At 35.4% G+C, this 17,071-nt stretch overlaps 1 protein-coding gene across 1 annotated transcript in view; it reads left to right on the plus strand.

Annotated features, from left to right (window-relative positions):
• The first annotated feature begins 4,769 nt into the window (after positions 1-4,769).
• Positions 4,770-17,071, plus strand: part of LOC148950035 (N-alpha-acetyltransferase 30-like) — a 30,011-nt gene continuing 17,709 nt past the window's right edge. The window contains exon 1 of the mRNA XM_089092084.1: positions 4,770-4,950. The gene's annotated coding sequence lies outside the window, so the exon portion shown is untranslated. The remainder of the gene's footprint in view (positions 4,951-17,071) is intronic.

The following is a 17,071-nucleotide window of genomic DNA, read 5'->3' on the forward strand; positions in this document are numbered from 1 at the left end:
ATTCCGACTCTTTATGAAGCCTTGAGTTGCTGGCCTCAGCTCCTCAGTATAAGTTGGACATTGACACTTATCATTGTCTCAGTATTATAGATAAACTTGCTTCAAGTGGCATAAGAACTTATTTTCAGTATATTCCTAGCCACTCTGGCATAAGTGGTAATCATCAGGTTGATGAAATAGCAAAAAATGCTATAAACATTAACCAGCCAAGTGGGAGACCAATCCCGATTAGAGATATTTACCGATGGAGGCTATCAGATATTAATTTTAATAAGAATAATCCTATCCTTTCCCCCTTTCCCAATAAGTATTTTTCTAAAATTTACCATAGAATTCGTTCTGGAACAAATGGTCTAAATTTTCTTGCATTCTCGTATAAGTTTTCTAATTCAAGTGGTTCAATTCCCCTGTCCCCTCTTTGCAGGCATTGTAATATGAATAATGAAACAATTGACCATTGCCTATTTGAATGTAATATGCTGACGCCTGCACAACATAGCCTACCTTTCTTTGTAAACTGTTAAAATGCTTCAAACACCACAAAATCTCACTATCAGCCAAGAGCCTAGCCAACTATACCTGCACACAGAACATAGAAATAAACATCTACCATCTCATAATTGAACTCCTAGAGTCGAAAGATCTACTGAAAGATATCTGAAAGTATCAAATAATCATGAGGCAATCAAGCCAGTAGCCCTGTAGCCCACAGAGCGAAGCAAAAGGAAAAGGGCTAAATAGTATTACTGGAAAGCCCGCCGGCTGTTGAATAGAGGAAGAAGAAGAAAAAAGTAAGCTTTATTTTTTGAAAAGAAGAAGAGAAGTTATTTTACGTTTAGTACAATTTTCAACTCTATAAGAAAATTAAAACAAATTTTCTTGTGAATTATTATCGCTTCTAATCAGCAGTTATACCAAACCAATCCTGCTCAACTCATCCTCAGGGCTATACTGTGGTGTTTCTCTCCCCATAGTATAGTGCAGACGGTTTGATATCATTCCATTTTCCCTTCTTGCTTTAGTTTTGTTTTCTCTGTTTAAAGCTTTTCCAATAGGCAATGTTTAGAAGTCCTCCAAAAAAAAATGTCCCCCCAGATCCCAAATCAAATTCCAGTGAATGTGCTATAGTGAAAGATACCCATCCTGGCTGGTCAAGCACACTTTCTCAAAGTTCAAATGATAGCTCCAATTCGGAGAATAGGACAATGATAAGTGTAGGGGCTAATGTAACCATAAATGATGATAATGGGTTTCAAGAGGTCCTCTCTAGAAGTTCTAAAAAAGGAAAAAAATCTCCCCAATTAAAAGCATTTCCCCTCTCCCTGCCCAAGATCATCCCTCCAAAAACTTAGGAATTTACCTTAAAATTAATCCCACTACCCCCTTTGAAATAAAAATGATCTCTGCAATAAGAGTTGCAATTTTTAAATTGCTAAAATCAATGTTCTCTCTTAACATTAACCGAGATTGATCTCTGCTAATAGCTGTAGAAGAGCAGAAATCAGCAGATACAATAATTAACCTTAAATTCCTTCTGAATACCCCAATTATTGCATCTAATTGGAACCCAAAACAATCACCAACAAAAATAGTAGTTTATAATGTTCCCCCAGAGATATCCACTCAGGAGTTAAAAGAAAGCCTTTCAGATAGGGCTGGAAACACAATCCCAGTTGAGGATGTTACCCAACTTGGAAAACCTAACTCTACTGGCCTAAAAACTAGTAGATCATTCTTATTCACACTGAAGGATAAAATTGATATCCCAGAAAAATTATTCCTATTTGGGCAAATCAAACCACACAAGGAATACAAACCTAAGCCTATTCAGTGTCAGAAGTGTTTCAAACTGGGACACACAACAAACAAATGCAATGAAATTCTCCAAGAGTGTAGTAATTGTAAATCTTTCCATCCTAAAGAGCTGACAACTTGCAACAACACTCAGCCTACATGCATCAATTGCAAAGGCCCACATGAATCTACAAATAAATCATTATGCCCTGCATACAAGAAAAGAGCTCTAGCACTCCAAATATCAACAGAGAAGGCAATCCCATACCCCTTTGCAGCAATGGAAGCAAATGCTGCCCAACAATACCAAATAAAGCCTGTAATGAAACCAACCAAATCCCCCAAGTCAAATGCCCCCACTGCATCAAGCACCCCATAGAAAACACCATCTTCTAAGCCCCCAAGCTCAAATCCCTATCAGAAGGAATCACCAAGCCAACAAGCCTCCTTGTCCGGTGAAATGAGGCCAGCCTGGCCCTCCCTCCCAAGAAGAAACAAACCAGAAACACTACCAGGAATTAATCCTTTAACCAACAAACAGGATGCACTACCAAAAATGCAATCCCCAAATATATGCTTATTCATTCTAAACTGTAATGCAGTTCAGGCCATGAACATACATCAACTACAGAAAACAAAAATTATTGCAGAATTGGCAAAAATTTACATCCCAGATGATATGCTCACTCAAGCAAAAAAAGATCTTGCTTTACTTTTAACAAAGCTGAACATTGATACACATTCATATGAAGAATAAATCAACAACACAACATTTATCAATACTCCAATGGAATGTAAGATCACTCACAGAAAATAAGCTAAATGAACTAATATCATTTATGAATAATAATTCCATTAATATTGCTTGCCTCCAGGAAACTCATTTAACCCAAAATCAACAAATTAAGTCTCTGGGATACACTATCCTGAGAAAGGATAGATCTTCAGAGAGAAAAGGAGGTGGTGTAGCTTTATTAGTTAATAATAATATAAAATTTTGTGGCATCAATTTTCCAGATTTTGAAAATGATGTTGATGTAATTGGTATAAGTGTTTGGCTGAATAATTTAAAAACCTACATAATAAGCTTTTATAACCCTAATGGCCAAACTTCAGATGCCAAGGATTTCTTTAATTATATAAATAATTCTAATATGTTAAAAAACATCATTATTTGTGGTGATTTCAATGCCCACAGCCTTTTGTGGGGGAATAAACCAGCAAATAAAGCTGGTAAATTTATTGAGCATATGATTTCAAATAATAATTAATTAGCTGTTGCTACCCCTCCAAACCTAAATACATATTTTAATATATTTTCAGATTTACCCATTGCACCCACCAAGTCAAAAATAATCCAATTTCACAGGAAGCGAAACTATGTTAATGCAAAACTAACTCTAAATAAAACAACTATTCCAGAAGATAATAATATTAATTACCTAGGTCTCATGCTTGACCAAAAACTTAATTTCCACCTCCACATTTCAAACACAATAAAAAGATGTTATAGAAAAGCAAATATACTAAAAAGACTTCTTTCCACACCCTGGGGTTGTAAGGAGAAAACCTTACTCCAGTTTTATAAATCACATATAAGACCCCATATTGACTATGGGCTCATTGTCTATGGTGCATGTGCAAGGACCCAGATGCAAAAAATTGAAACAACACAAAATGATATAATATGTGTCATATTTGGTCTTAGGAAACCCACAAGCACCAAGTTTCTGCTTATGGAGAGTGGATTAACAACAATAAGGAAGAGACGTAGCTTTCTCTTGATAAAACATCTTACAAAAATTGAATCAAATAGCTCACACACATTACATAATTGGTTAAGAAATCCAGCCATGTATAGAGGTATTGCAGATGAGTATGCCAATATTCAAAAGAAGTTCCCTGTACCAGCAAAGTCTATTGCACCTACTTTCCCCCAATCCCCTCCATGGAATTGGTCATTTCCCATAATAAATACTGAATTTTCAAAATGGAATAAAGATTTAACCCCCATTGCTTTTGTTCAGAAAAAAATTGCAGAACTTAATACAATTACCTATAAAAATCACTTCCAAATATTTGTTGATGGGTCAAAAATGAATGAGAAGGTTGCAAGTGGTGTTTTCCTTCCTCACCTGAAAATTGCAATGGGCGAGAGATTATTTAATAATTTATCTATAATGTCTGCTGAGTTAAATGCCATAATCATGGCATTAGAAAACCTTAAGCAAAACCAATCTTTAATTGAAAATTCGAATAATATTATCATCTATTCTGACTCTTTATCAAGCCTTGAGTTGCTGGCCTCAGCTCCTCAATACAAGTTGGACATTGACACTTATCATTGTCTCAGTATTATTGATAATCTTGCTTCAAGTGGCATAAAAACTTACTTTCAGTACATTCCTAGGCACTCTGGCATAAGTGGTAATCATCAGGTTGATGAAATAGCAAAAAATGCTATAAATATTGACCAGCCAAGTGGGAGACCAATCCCAATTCGAGATATTTACCGATGGAGGCTATCAGATATTAATTTTAATAAGATTAATCCTATCCTTTCCCCCTTTCCCAAGAAGTATCTTTCTAAAATTTATCATAGAATTCGTTCTGGAACAAATGGACTAAATTTCCTTGCATTCTCATATAAACTTTCTAATTCAAGTGGTTCAATTCCCCTGTCCCCTGTTTGCAGGCATTGTAATATGAATAATGAAACAATTGACCATTGCCTATTTGAATGTAATATGCTGACGTCTGCACAACATACCTTGCTTTCTAAACTGTTAAAATACTTCAAACACCACAAAATCCCACTATCAGCCAAGAGCCTAGCCAACTATACCTGCACACAGAGTATAGAAATCGACATCTATCATCTTATATTTGAACTCCTAGAGTCGAAAGATCTGCTGAAAGATATCTGAATATATCTAATAAATATGAGGCAATCAAGCCAGTAGCTCTGTAGCCCACAGAGTGAAGCAAAAGGAAAAGGGCTAAATAGTGTTACTGAAAAGCCCGCCTGCTGTTAAATAGAAGAAGAAGAAGAAAGACTGTGTAGTCATAGGCTAGGGTACTCAAGTTCTTGTGTGTTTACAGGAGCTTTGTTAGGCCACATACAGTCTGCTAGGCTGTCAGAATATAAATCTAACAGTAAGTCTGATAGGCTAGCCTAGGCCTATTTCTGTAGGCTAGAGTCTAAGGTAGCCTAATACATATGTTGCTTACACCTAAAACCATGGTTTTATTTGGGAGCTGGGTAAGTTTTTACCAAATCATATTATTGACACAAATAAAGTGAATATAGGCTACCACTTGATGCCTTTTTTTATGCTATTTCCAAATATAATAATCATTTTTGTTGGAAATGAATTTTACCCCACCCCTACGCCTATTTATGCTGGTAAATTTTTACCAAATCATGTTATTGAGTTAGGAATAAAGTGAATACACTATTTGATGCCTTTTTCTTATGCTGATTACAAATATAATAATCATTTCTATCTGAAATGAGTTTCAGCCCCCCCCCCCTAACCTAACCCCCACCCCCATATGTGCAAAAATATATCCTGAATTGACATATATAGGGGAGGGGCTAAAATTCATTTCTGATAGAAATTATTGTTATATTCATAATCAGCATAAAAAAAAGGCATCAAATGATGTAGGCCTATTCACTTTATTTGAAACTCAATAGGCCTAATATGATTTGGTAAAAGTTCACCTATATACCAATTTAGGGTATATATTTGCACATTAGGGGGGGGGGGGGTAGTGGGGGCAAATTTTATTTCTGATGTAAATAGGAGGTAAGTTCAAACTTTACCTCCACCCACCTAATGTGCAAATATATACCCTGAATTGGTATATAGGGGTGGGGTAAATTTCATTTCTGACAAAAATGATTATTATATTTGGAAAGAGCATAAAAAAAGGCATCAAGTGGTAGGCTATATTCACTTTATTTGTAAGTAAATAATATGATTTGGTAAAAATTTACTGGAAGCTTCTGGGTAAGATTTATAATAGGCTAGAGCATAGCCTAAGCTAAATCAGATTGAAAAAGATTTTTAGGCCTATCCTACCATTAGATTCTCTGCTAAATGATATTACTAGTTGTAGTAATCATGATATTTGTGTATTTATTTCCTTTTTCTGAAGGCAATACTATAGCCTAGACCAAAAAAAAACAAAACAAGTCCTTTCCTCAGTTGGTAGCCTAATCTTCTAGCCTACTGGTTGACCAGACCTAAAGGAATATGCTAAAAAAAAATCGGCTAGTACAATTTGTGGTAAAATTATACTTTAGTTACTTTTATCTATATTGGAAAGGGGTGAGGTTAGGAAACTGAAATTTTCAGAAGTGGGTCTTCAGGCTAAAATATGGCAAGGCACTGTAGTTTGAAATACTCATCTCCTCTCCTTCTGACTCTCGAGGATCCCCAAATCTGCCTACATGACAAGTCTATACCTATTGAAATTTTGACAAAACAAAATTTTACATTAATTTTCTGTTATAAGATTCTTTTTTTCTGGCTTTAGTTCTGAAAATGCAATTCCTGTTATTTAAGTAGTATTTTCAGCCATATCAATGTTAATTTTCAAAATTTATGAGATGTATTTGCATATCTTTAAAACTCTATATATCAGGATTGAGGAAAATTTTGAAGCTGAAAACAATTTTGTTGGACTTCATTTTAAGCAGAAGATCTATTTTACAAGGTTTCACTTTTATAACACACAATTTTTAAAGGTCAGGACCCTCTAGAGGGAGAAGGAGTTTTCAAAATACCTTCCCGGGACATACTTTAGCCTGTAGATCTATCCCTGAAAATTTCATTTCCCTAACCAAACTCCCTTCCAAGATAGCCAGAAGTAGCTAAAGTAGAATTTTACCCAATTAGTTTCCCTATTTTAAGCTTATTATTATTCTGCAGTTAGGCCTGAAAATTTTGAGTAGGCCACATAATTTAGCTAAGATGAAAGTGAAAATGTCATTTGATGCCTTTTTTATGCTCTTTCATAATTCAATAATTGCTCCTGGGGCAAATTGCATTTTGAGCCCTTAAAGGGGCCTGTAAAATAGGCCTAGGCTATCTCATTTTTGTAACCACACAAAAAAGTTATCAACACTAGTTAAGTTATTGAAAAGTGGTTTATAAATAGGCTGTTCAAGAGTAATATATTCCAAAGATATTTATTAATAACAATTCAAACCTTATTTATGAGGCAACTCAAATATAGACTATTTTTGTACTGTTTCAAGTTTTTTGAAAGCTATCAACAAAAATAGCCCTGAATTTTGCAATTCAAAACTTTGTCATTGACAATTCAGGGTGTATTCCAATACAGGGTATATACATGCACATTAGGGGGGTGGGGTCAGGAGCAGATCCAGGATTTTTTCTAGGGGGGGGGGGTGCAAAATAGGTTGATCCAATAAACTCGCATTAGGAATAAGTTTAATTGATGCAATCTTATGTTAATTAAGTAAAATATGCTACTTTAGAATATAATAGGGGGGCACATGCCCCCTCAGGATCTGCCACTGGGTGGGGTAGGTAAATTTCATGGTACATTTGCAGTGGGCTTTATAAATAGCTAGGATGAAAGTGAAAACATCATTTGATGTTTTCTCATGCTCTTTCATTATTCATATAAAATACCTTCAGGGCCCTTCGCCGGGCTCAAGATGCAATTAGACCCAGAGGCAATTATTGAATTATGACAGATCATAAAAAAACTCATTGAATGATGTTTTCCCTTTCATCTCCTAAATTATGCAGCCCACCAGGAATTTACCATTAGGCCAACTTGATAAGAAACACAGTACTTGTCTATTATCCAAACCACACTCCAACCTCTTGGTCTGAGTAAAACTCGTTTCTCTGTCTACATTTGGTTGTCTGTCTACTTTTTAACTAAATATTTACTATATTGAGTAGGTTAAGTATTTGATGATTAATTGGATGATGATTTATAGAGTAGGCTATGTATTTTTATGATCATTATGATTAATCTAACTTCACTTCTTGAGTATTTTTGGGATAATAGACAAGTATCAGAAACACTAAGATTCCAAAACCAACTTTAAAAAGCTCTAAAATATTTATGTTAGGCTATTCCTAAAAGTGCTTCAGTTAGCTTTAACCCCACCCAATGGACAAATAGCCTACATAGCCCAAATTATATATATTCAATGCTTTTTTCCATTTCTTGATTATATCATTCCTAGATTTAGTGCCAAAGAAGCAACATCAATAAAATCAAGAAACAGAAAATGCATAGCCTAGAAAATATATAAGTTGTGCTATATATTAGCACATTAGGGAGTGGGAGTAAATTAAAGTAACATAATTTTATGAATGATATAATTGAGCATTTTAGGATGTTTTAGAATTTTATAGTGTTTTGTTTTGAGTAGGCCTTACTACAAATTAATGCTGTTGGTAGAATTCTAGATATGCTGCCTTTTGCTATTTTGGAAAGTAGTTAGGCTAGGAAAATGGAATTTTCAGGGATTGATCTACAGTATGTCCTGGGAAGGTATTTTGAAGTGCTTGTCTTTACTCCTTCTCCTTCTAGAGGACACTGCCCTTTGATGACCTTCAAAAATCATTGTTTTATAAGAGTGAAACTTTGCAAAATAGATCTTCTACTTAAGTGAAGTACAAGAAAAGCTTCAAAAATCTGCAAATACATTTCCTACATTAGGGAAAAAAAATTTATGACTTAAAATTTACTCAAATAGCAGAAATTGCATTTTCAGAACTAAAACCAGAGAAAGGGAAACTGAAAATAAAATATAATTTTCTTTTGTCTAAATTCTAATACATCTTCAACTTCTCAGAGTATGTTTTTGCCCTGCATTCATTACTGAAAGTTCCATTTTTCTAACCTAACTACTTTCCAAGATAGCTAAAAGTAGCTTGCCTAGAATTTTACCCCATATGCTTTTTCAAAGCATTATGGTAGCTTTTTAAACATTGTACTCCACTCCCCTGATGGTCCCAATGTAACCTTAAGACCTACATGTATGCAAACTAAAAGAAAACTCTTTAACAGAAGAAAATTCTTACTTCATAATATCCATTGGGTTTCTATTAATCAGATTATTAGTCTTTCCTTTCATTGTTATCTGCATTTTAAAATAAAATTTTTATCTAACTATTGTATTGAAATAATTCTGGCAGCATTTCTTGCACCAGTTCAAGAATTTAACAAGCCCATTCCAGGGTCCACTGGCAAGATCTTAATTTATTGCAGGTTCCTTTATCTTTTTTTCTTTTATTAAACTTTGGCCTGATGACCATCCTCTTGGGAAAAAAGGAGGAGGAATTATGACTTTTGTGTACAAAGATTTTAAACCTTAGCTTTTAAATATACCTTTTCTTGAAGATACTGTAATGATGAAATTATTTGGGTCAAAGCCCAGTCTAAGCAACTTCCTAGGCTGCTCTCTGCTCTAGCAGTCTGCATTTTCTATTATTCACCTGGTCAGCCTGCTGTAGCAAGAAAAGCTTTTTGGGAGAAGCTGCAGGAATCACAGACTATGTCCAGAGAACTCAAACATATTTTGGAGTAGTAATGCTAGGAGATGCTAACAAACTTGATAGCAAATTGCTGGCCAGGTCACTTAACCTTATAACTCTAGTCAATTTCCCAAAAACTAAGGGGAATACTTCCCTGGATGTAATCCTGACAAATCTTTAGGAATATTACCAGAATCCAAGTAAACTAGCACCAAATGCTGGAAGTTATCATTATATGTTAAAGTGGAACCCCTTGGAAAAAGTAAAAATTAAAATTCAGTAACCAAAGTTACTTCAAGACCAATCACTGACCATGGTCTGCTGCAATTCAGTGACAGGGTAACAGGAGAAAACTGGGTCACAGTCTCTTCAGTTAAAGACTTGGATTCCCAAGTAGAAGAATTCCATAATAAGGTAAATTCAAAGTTTCTTGAGTGCTTTCCCAAACATAAGACAAAATTCTATTCTAGTGATAAACCATACGTAAATTCAAAAATAAAGAAACTGATAAAACGTAAATTGTACCTAATGCAAAAAGGTCAAAAGAACCAAACAAAACAGTTGGCAAACCAAATAAAATGGAAAATCAAAGAGGCACAAGCAAATTACTATGAAAATGAAGTTGACCATCTTTTGGAGTCCTAGCCTCTGCAGTTCTTCAGTAAAGTAAAAAGTCTGACTGGGAAAAGTTCTCAACCAGTTGAATTCATGAAGGAGGAACCTCTAGAGAAAACTGCAAATGATTTAAATACCCATTTTGCTTCAATTGTGTAATCCTACCCCCTCTTCCTCTAGTAGATTTAACTACTCCTTCAGATGATATTTTAATTGCTGATATTTCATTGGCAATTATAATCTGTAAACTCTCTTCAATAAAAAGAACTTCTGTTGGCCCTTTTGACATTCCAGTTGCTCTCATTAAAGCATTTGCTAAAGAATTATCATTTCCCCTTCAGATAATTTTCAATAATATAACAACAACAGGATATTCTCCAAAGAAATGGAAGAAAGGGTTTATTACCCCCATTCCAAAGGAAGGAGCAGCTAATGATTTCTCTGGTGTCCAGCCAATCAAAGTTACATCAGTTTTTAGCAGAATAAATGAAAGCTTTGTTGCCACATGGCTGAAAAAATATTTTGAAAGTAACTGGTCAAAAGCAATTTGGTAACATACCTAAGTGTTCAACAGTTCATTACCTTGTTAATTTAATTGATTTTATTGTAAAACACCTGGATGAACCTGGAACATGGATAAATTTAATTGCAATTGATCTCAGAAAAGCATTTGACCTTGTTGATCACAAAATCCTTTTCGAAAAAATGGCAGAAAAAAATATACCCAGCTTTAATATTAAAATCATCAAGAGCTTCTGAACAAATAGAGAGCAAACTGTAAAGTATAAAGACCAATTTTCCACTTCTCTGCCAGTTTTTTGTGGAGTTCCACAAGGAACTGTGATTGGGCTGCTGGGCTTCCTCCTCATGATTAATGAAATTGCTGCTGAGCTGGAGGACAGATGGAAATACATTGACAACTTGTCCTTAACAGAAGTTGTATCTGAGGATTCAAAGAGCATTGCTGCTAAGTTTCGTCGACCTAGCTGCCTCAGAGGCGGCTGAACTAAACATGGTCGTGAATAAAGACAAATGCTTGGTCATGACATTTTCTTTGGAATACTCAACCGTCTTTCAAACCTCCTATTGTTTCCAAGTTAATAAATCATAAAATAACTTTACTTGGTGTGGTGATTTCTTCTGACCTCTCATGGTGAGAGAATACAAAGACGATTGTAAAAAAAGCTAACAGCACAATCCAAATGCTAAAAACACTGAAAAAATTTTGGGTTCCTAAGGACAAGCTGAAACTAATATTTTGCACTTTCATCTGCCCTTAGTTGAATATGCTTGTCCAGTTTGGCACTTTGCCCTTACTCAGGATGAAAGTGATAAAATAGAACGAGTTCAGAACAGATCATTGCAAATCATTTATTTTGGTTCCCCTCTATGTTACTCCTTTTACCTCAAAGAATTTAAACTTGAATCCCTTTCCTCCTGCCGAGAAAAATTGTGCCAAAGATTTGGCTCCTCCCTCCCCCAACATCTCATCTACCAATCATTCCTTCCCCCACCTTTTGTCCCTATAAGATCTCATCCCCCCAGGGAAGTGGCTGAGAAGGTTCCAAAACTGATCCCAGTCCACTGTAACACTATGCACTACAGTAAAAGCTTTGTGAAATATTACTATGATCTCTAGTGTTTTTATTCTTTAGTTTATTTTATCCTGATGAAGTTTTACCAGACAATTTTATTCTCCATCTCAGGTGTTATTATCCTTTAGTTTATTTATCCTGACCAAGTTTTATCAGACAACTTTATTGTACTATTTATAACTAAGAGACATCATATTTGGGCTTTACCCACGAGAGCTATATCTTGTTTTTGAATTAAATGAATTTGAACAAAGAAGACATGACATAGACTACCACAAGATGTAAAACAACAGAGAAATAGCCTACCTAGATTGTTTAAGGTTATATCTAGGGACATCAAGGGGAGGGGGTGAGGTGCATTGTCAGAAAGGCAACTGTATTATTTAGAAAGAGCAAACATGAGTAACATAATGTTATTGCTTTTATTTTATTAGATTGATTTTTTTAGATGTAGTCAAACACTATAAGTTGCACAAATTGTGGTACAATTCTTGGGATGCTACAGATAACACACCTTACTGCTATTAGTAAGCTCATGGATGGATACATGATTTTGTCCTATTGCTTGCTTGTGGGATTTAATGTAGTTTCCACCCCCCCCACCCCCCCCCCCAATTGACCTTGGCTCCTAGCTTTATATTAATGGATCTTCAGGTGTTGATATCCAGCAGCAAATATAGGAAGTACAGACAGTCTTTGGTTCCCTCAAAAACCCATTGTGGGACTAGTACAAAATTAGCGTACACACTTAAGTCTAAATCTACCTGGCTTTGGTTTGGACCATCCTTCTTCACAGATACAAAACTCAGTTGAAGCAACTGCATGAAAATAGGTTGAAGTTGTGTGAGTATACCTGTCCATAAAATATCCTTAAGACCCATCTGCATGACCACATTTCAAACATGGATATTTGAAAACTGTGTAGTATATATTATATTTTCCATTTTTCAATGAAAATATCAAAAAAAGATATTTTGGAAATCTACAGGGGGCAATTATCCCCTCCTGTGGTACCCCTGACAACTCTGTTTTTTGGTGATGCAGCTTTTCATTCATAAACAATTCACACATAAACCACAAACATTCTTTTTTCATAAACACAAAATATCAAAGAGAAATGAGAAATGTTGCTCTCACAATCAAAGAACACCAATTGAAATTGTTGGGCCATGTCTTAAAGAAGCCACCAGAGTACCTTCCTTGCCAAATTCTTCTAGCTGAGCCCCCTCAGTTTATGAAAGAGATGTGAAGGAGGACAGCAGGAAAACTGGTAAAACCTGACCAATTCAGACTGTGAACATATTTGAGGGTTCAGAAAGTTCAGAAAGAGATGGACAACCTAGTGGCTCCAACTTGCAGAGCAGCTGATAGCAGACCTCATTGCATGGGCCAAACAAGTCTTGAAGATGCTTGATGCTGGACAAGGTGTAAAGTTGTGAAGACTTTCCATGTACACTGGTCACTACCATGATAAAAGTGTGCCCCTATCTCCCCCAGTTAGACCAGATATAGCCTTGTGGGGTATATGCAAAACAAAAAGATATCTCATGAGCATTTTTAAAAAATCAGATTTTCACATTTCCTTCCATATTTATCCACATTATAAAACCATTTTAAATTATGTATTTATCCAACTGATTTCATTTCTTTCACAATGACAGGGTACTGTTGGCAATTTATGAATACAAATACACATTCACAAATAAAAACAACAATTATAATAATGAAAAACAATGGGTCAAATGAACTATTTAGTGCTATATCTATAACCACTAGGGGGAAGAAGAGATTTGGTGTATTGTCACACTAATGACTATTATATTTGGAAAGAGTACTGACTGGGAAATCAAATGATATTAGTCTTTTTTATTAGCCTCTACTGTTTCTGTCAAAACAGAGGATATGTTGCTGTTATATAGTAAGTGCTATCCCAATTTGTAACCCATAGACCTAAGCTTAATTGTATTCTAAGACCACATAGGCTGTTCATGATCACAGCTGTTCCTAGGGCTGGTGGTTCCTGGGGAAAAATTAATTACATTGAATTGAAAATCAAGTATTTTGCAATAGGCATCAAGGCATGGCTAATCATAGGCAGCGCACTAGCACTGCCTAAGTAAAGAACAATGTTGGCACAATGTATTTTTTTTCTTTAGACCAGGGCACTTTGTATCAAAGGAGTTGTCATAGAAACTTTGAAAAGGGCTCATTTGATTGGAACTTGGAGTGGATTGTGCCCTTTTTAATAGTCGAAAGTGATTGGAAGGCAACTAACACCCCATCCACACCCACCATTTCCCCAAACACATCCAATCAAAATTTTGAGATAGCCATTTTGTTTAATGTAGTGAAAGTTTTTGAAATTATGTCTTTGAACAGGAAACTCCCCCCACAGTCTTCACTACAAGGGTTAAAAGTTATGCCCTGGGGGCATATAAGATTTTTATTGAAGGCCTTGTCGTAGAAAGTTCAAAAAGGGCTCATTCGATTGGAAATTCAAAGGGCTAGTGCTCTTTTTAATAGTCAAAAGTGATTGGAGGGCAACTAACCCTCATCTCACGCCCACCTTTTCCCCAAACACAGGCAATCAAATTTTGAGATATCAATTTTGTTCAACGTAGTTGAAAGTTCTGAAAATTAGGTCTTTAAGGATGACAACCCCTCCCCCCCCCCAACCGTCAGGGCAAGGGTTATAAGTTATGCCCTGGGGGCATATAAGGTTTTTATAGAAAGCAATGTTGTAGAAACTTCAAAAAGGGCTTATTCAATTGGAAATTGAAATGGCTAGTGCCCTTTTTAATAGTTGACAGTAATTGGAGGGCAACTAGCCCCCTTCTCACGCTCAACATTTCCCCAAACACATACAATCAAAGTTTTGAGATAGCCATTTTTTTTCAACATATTTGAAAGTTCTGGAAATTAGGTCTTTAAAGATTACACCACCCACACCCCCCCCCACACACCCCCCCACACACAACCCTCAGGGCAAGGGTTTTAAGTTATGCCCTGGGGACATATATGGTTTTTATAGAAAGTTTTGTTGTAGAAACTTCAAAAGGGCTCATTTGATTGGTAATTGAAAGGGTTAGTGCCCTTTTTAATAGTCAAAAGTGAATACAGAGCAACTACCCCCCCTCTCATGCCCACCTTTTTCCCAAACACTTTCAATCAAAGTTTTGAGATAGTCATTTTGTTCAATGTAGATGAAAGTTCTGGAAATTTTGTATTTGAGGATGACAAACCCCCGAGAGAAACTAAAAAATGGGCTCATTCAATTGGAAATTGAGAGGGTTGGTGCCCTTTTTGTGCAAAAAGTTTTTTGATTAATTGTAGAAAAAGCCAAGACAGATAGTCGTAATTGAGGGGCAAATGTTTAAATGGCGAGAGTAAGTATGACTCTCTTAAGTATGACTCCCAACTCAAATATAAGCACAAATGCTAAATCAATGTTAGAAATTTGATCAAAGTGAACAATCCCCCAGCCATGGTGCCTCTTCAGCTGCTTTGGCTGGGGAAGCTGACCCAGTCCCCCCCCCCTCCCAGGAACAGCTCTATACATGTTGCACAACTATAAAACAAAGGACAAAGAAAAAGAATTAAGAAATGAAAAATCAAATAAGGGTCCTTTTCACCCAGTAAATAAAATCAAAAGATAAAGCAGATATTTCACGAAAGATATATTCTAGGCTGTCTTCACTTTAAGTAGCTAATCTTTTGAAGTTACCAAAAAAAAAACTAATGAAAACACCAATGAAGAATCAAGCCAGAAACAAAAGATCATTCAAATTTATTTAAATTGAGCATGAATTCTTTACCTGGTGATTGATGCAACATGTCTACTGAAATGATTTGTATTAAGATGACTGATTGATTTTTTTGAAAAGTGAAGGAAAGTGAGTTGAATCTCTTTGTTTTTTATTGTTATAAATAGGGGTTACAAAAATATCGTTAGTATCTCAGTTTAAAGTGATGCCTTTTAGCAAGGTTTAGGGATGCTTAGAATTTTTTTTTACAAACTCTGTTTGTGACAACTTAATACACATTATTTAATTTGATTTGCATTACTTGTCTTTTGAGGAAAGGATCAATTAGTTTTTTTTTAATAGAAATCCTATCAGTAGACAGGCTGCATTAGTTTCCAAGTCATGTCCTATCCAATTTTTGAATGATCTTTCCTTGATTGATTTTTTTCTTTTAGTTGTTTTGTTTTTATCTCTTCTGGAAATTTCGAAAGTTTAGTTTCGTTTTGCACTGAATATGGCTGAGCAGATATCTCTTCTGAAATATGTATCTATTTGTTTTATTCACTGGGTGAAAAATATCCTTCTTTGTCTTTGTTTGCTCTTAATTGTTTTTATCCTTTTGTTTTAAACTTAGGCCAAAAAGTATGGGTAACTTAGAGCGGGAACTGGCACTGGTCTTCATCACCATCACCAATTAAAAAAACTTCATCGCCATCAAGCGTTTGGCAATCCTTGACATATTTTTTCTGTGTAAAAATAAGAATAATTAATTTAATTTGTGTAGTTGGTAAAACTAGTGTGGTAATAAGTGTCTGATTTTTCGGATAGGAAAACGATTACAAAGCTTGAGAAAATGTCAAGTGTTGCCAAATACCAGATGGTGCTGATGTTTTTTTTCTGCTGACACTAGCTCCAGTTTCCGCTCTTAAAAGTTACCCATACTCTTTGGGCTTAGGTTATTTAAAGAAGTTTTCTGATTCTTCTTTCAAATTGGCTTTAGGATATATGCCATTATGAATCAATTGTAGATGAGAAAGAAAAGTAATTATGCAGCAAGATTCCTACTATGAAGGAAACGTTATGATATCAGAAGTAGTACCATTCAAAAATCTTCTCAGATATAATTTTCCCTATCCTACTGTGACAATTAGGTGAAGTTCTATAGTAAATGAGAGGCTTTTACCTAGGAAGAAGGAAAGAATATTGGAAAGTAGGCAAGTTAAGTGAATTAAACTTTCAAAAATCAGTCCAGAGTCTAAATCATGTCCTAGAAGTGTGCTTTAAAGTATATTCCTCTGTCCTCTCCAAACGGCATGGTAAAAAAGGCCCATGAAAAAGTTTTTGAGCCTCTTGACTTTGCTAGAACCTTTTTTACACGGTCTTAAAGAATTGGAAAAATGTTTGAGCAATTTGAAACAAAGATTAATATGACTTGAACTTCAGCCGAATTCATTACAATTTCGTTGTCAATACTCGCCATCAACAAAATTAACCTTCTGCAAAAATTAAGGAAAAATATAGGCTTCCATAGTTAGCATCAGTTGCTATGCTCACTAGAATAACTTCAAGTAGATAGCCGCAAATTCATATGCCTGGAGTTTTTAGTGCAGTTCCAAATGCCAGACTATCGAAAGAAGGCATCCTAATATCATGCCCTTGGGTCAGAAGCTCAATTCATTCCTGATGCTGGGCATTTAGGTGTGAGATATTTTGTTGGGCCCCATACTGCTCATTGCCTTTAAGGATTTTAACTCCAAGTATATGTGAAGGTTTTCCTGGGAATGACCTC

The sequence above is a fragment of the Artemia sp. Qi Xiang Cuo genome, chromosome 7 (genome assembly GCF_049724085.1).
Source record: "Artemia sp. Qi Xiang Cuo chromosome 7, ASM4972408v1, whole genome shotgun sequence".
Classification (NCBI taxonomy): domain Eukaryota; kingdom Metazoa; phylum Arthropoda; class Branchiopoda; order Anostraca; family Artemiidae; genus Artemia; species Artemia sp. Qi Xiang Cuo.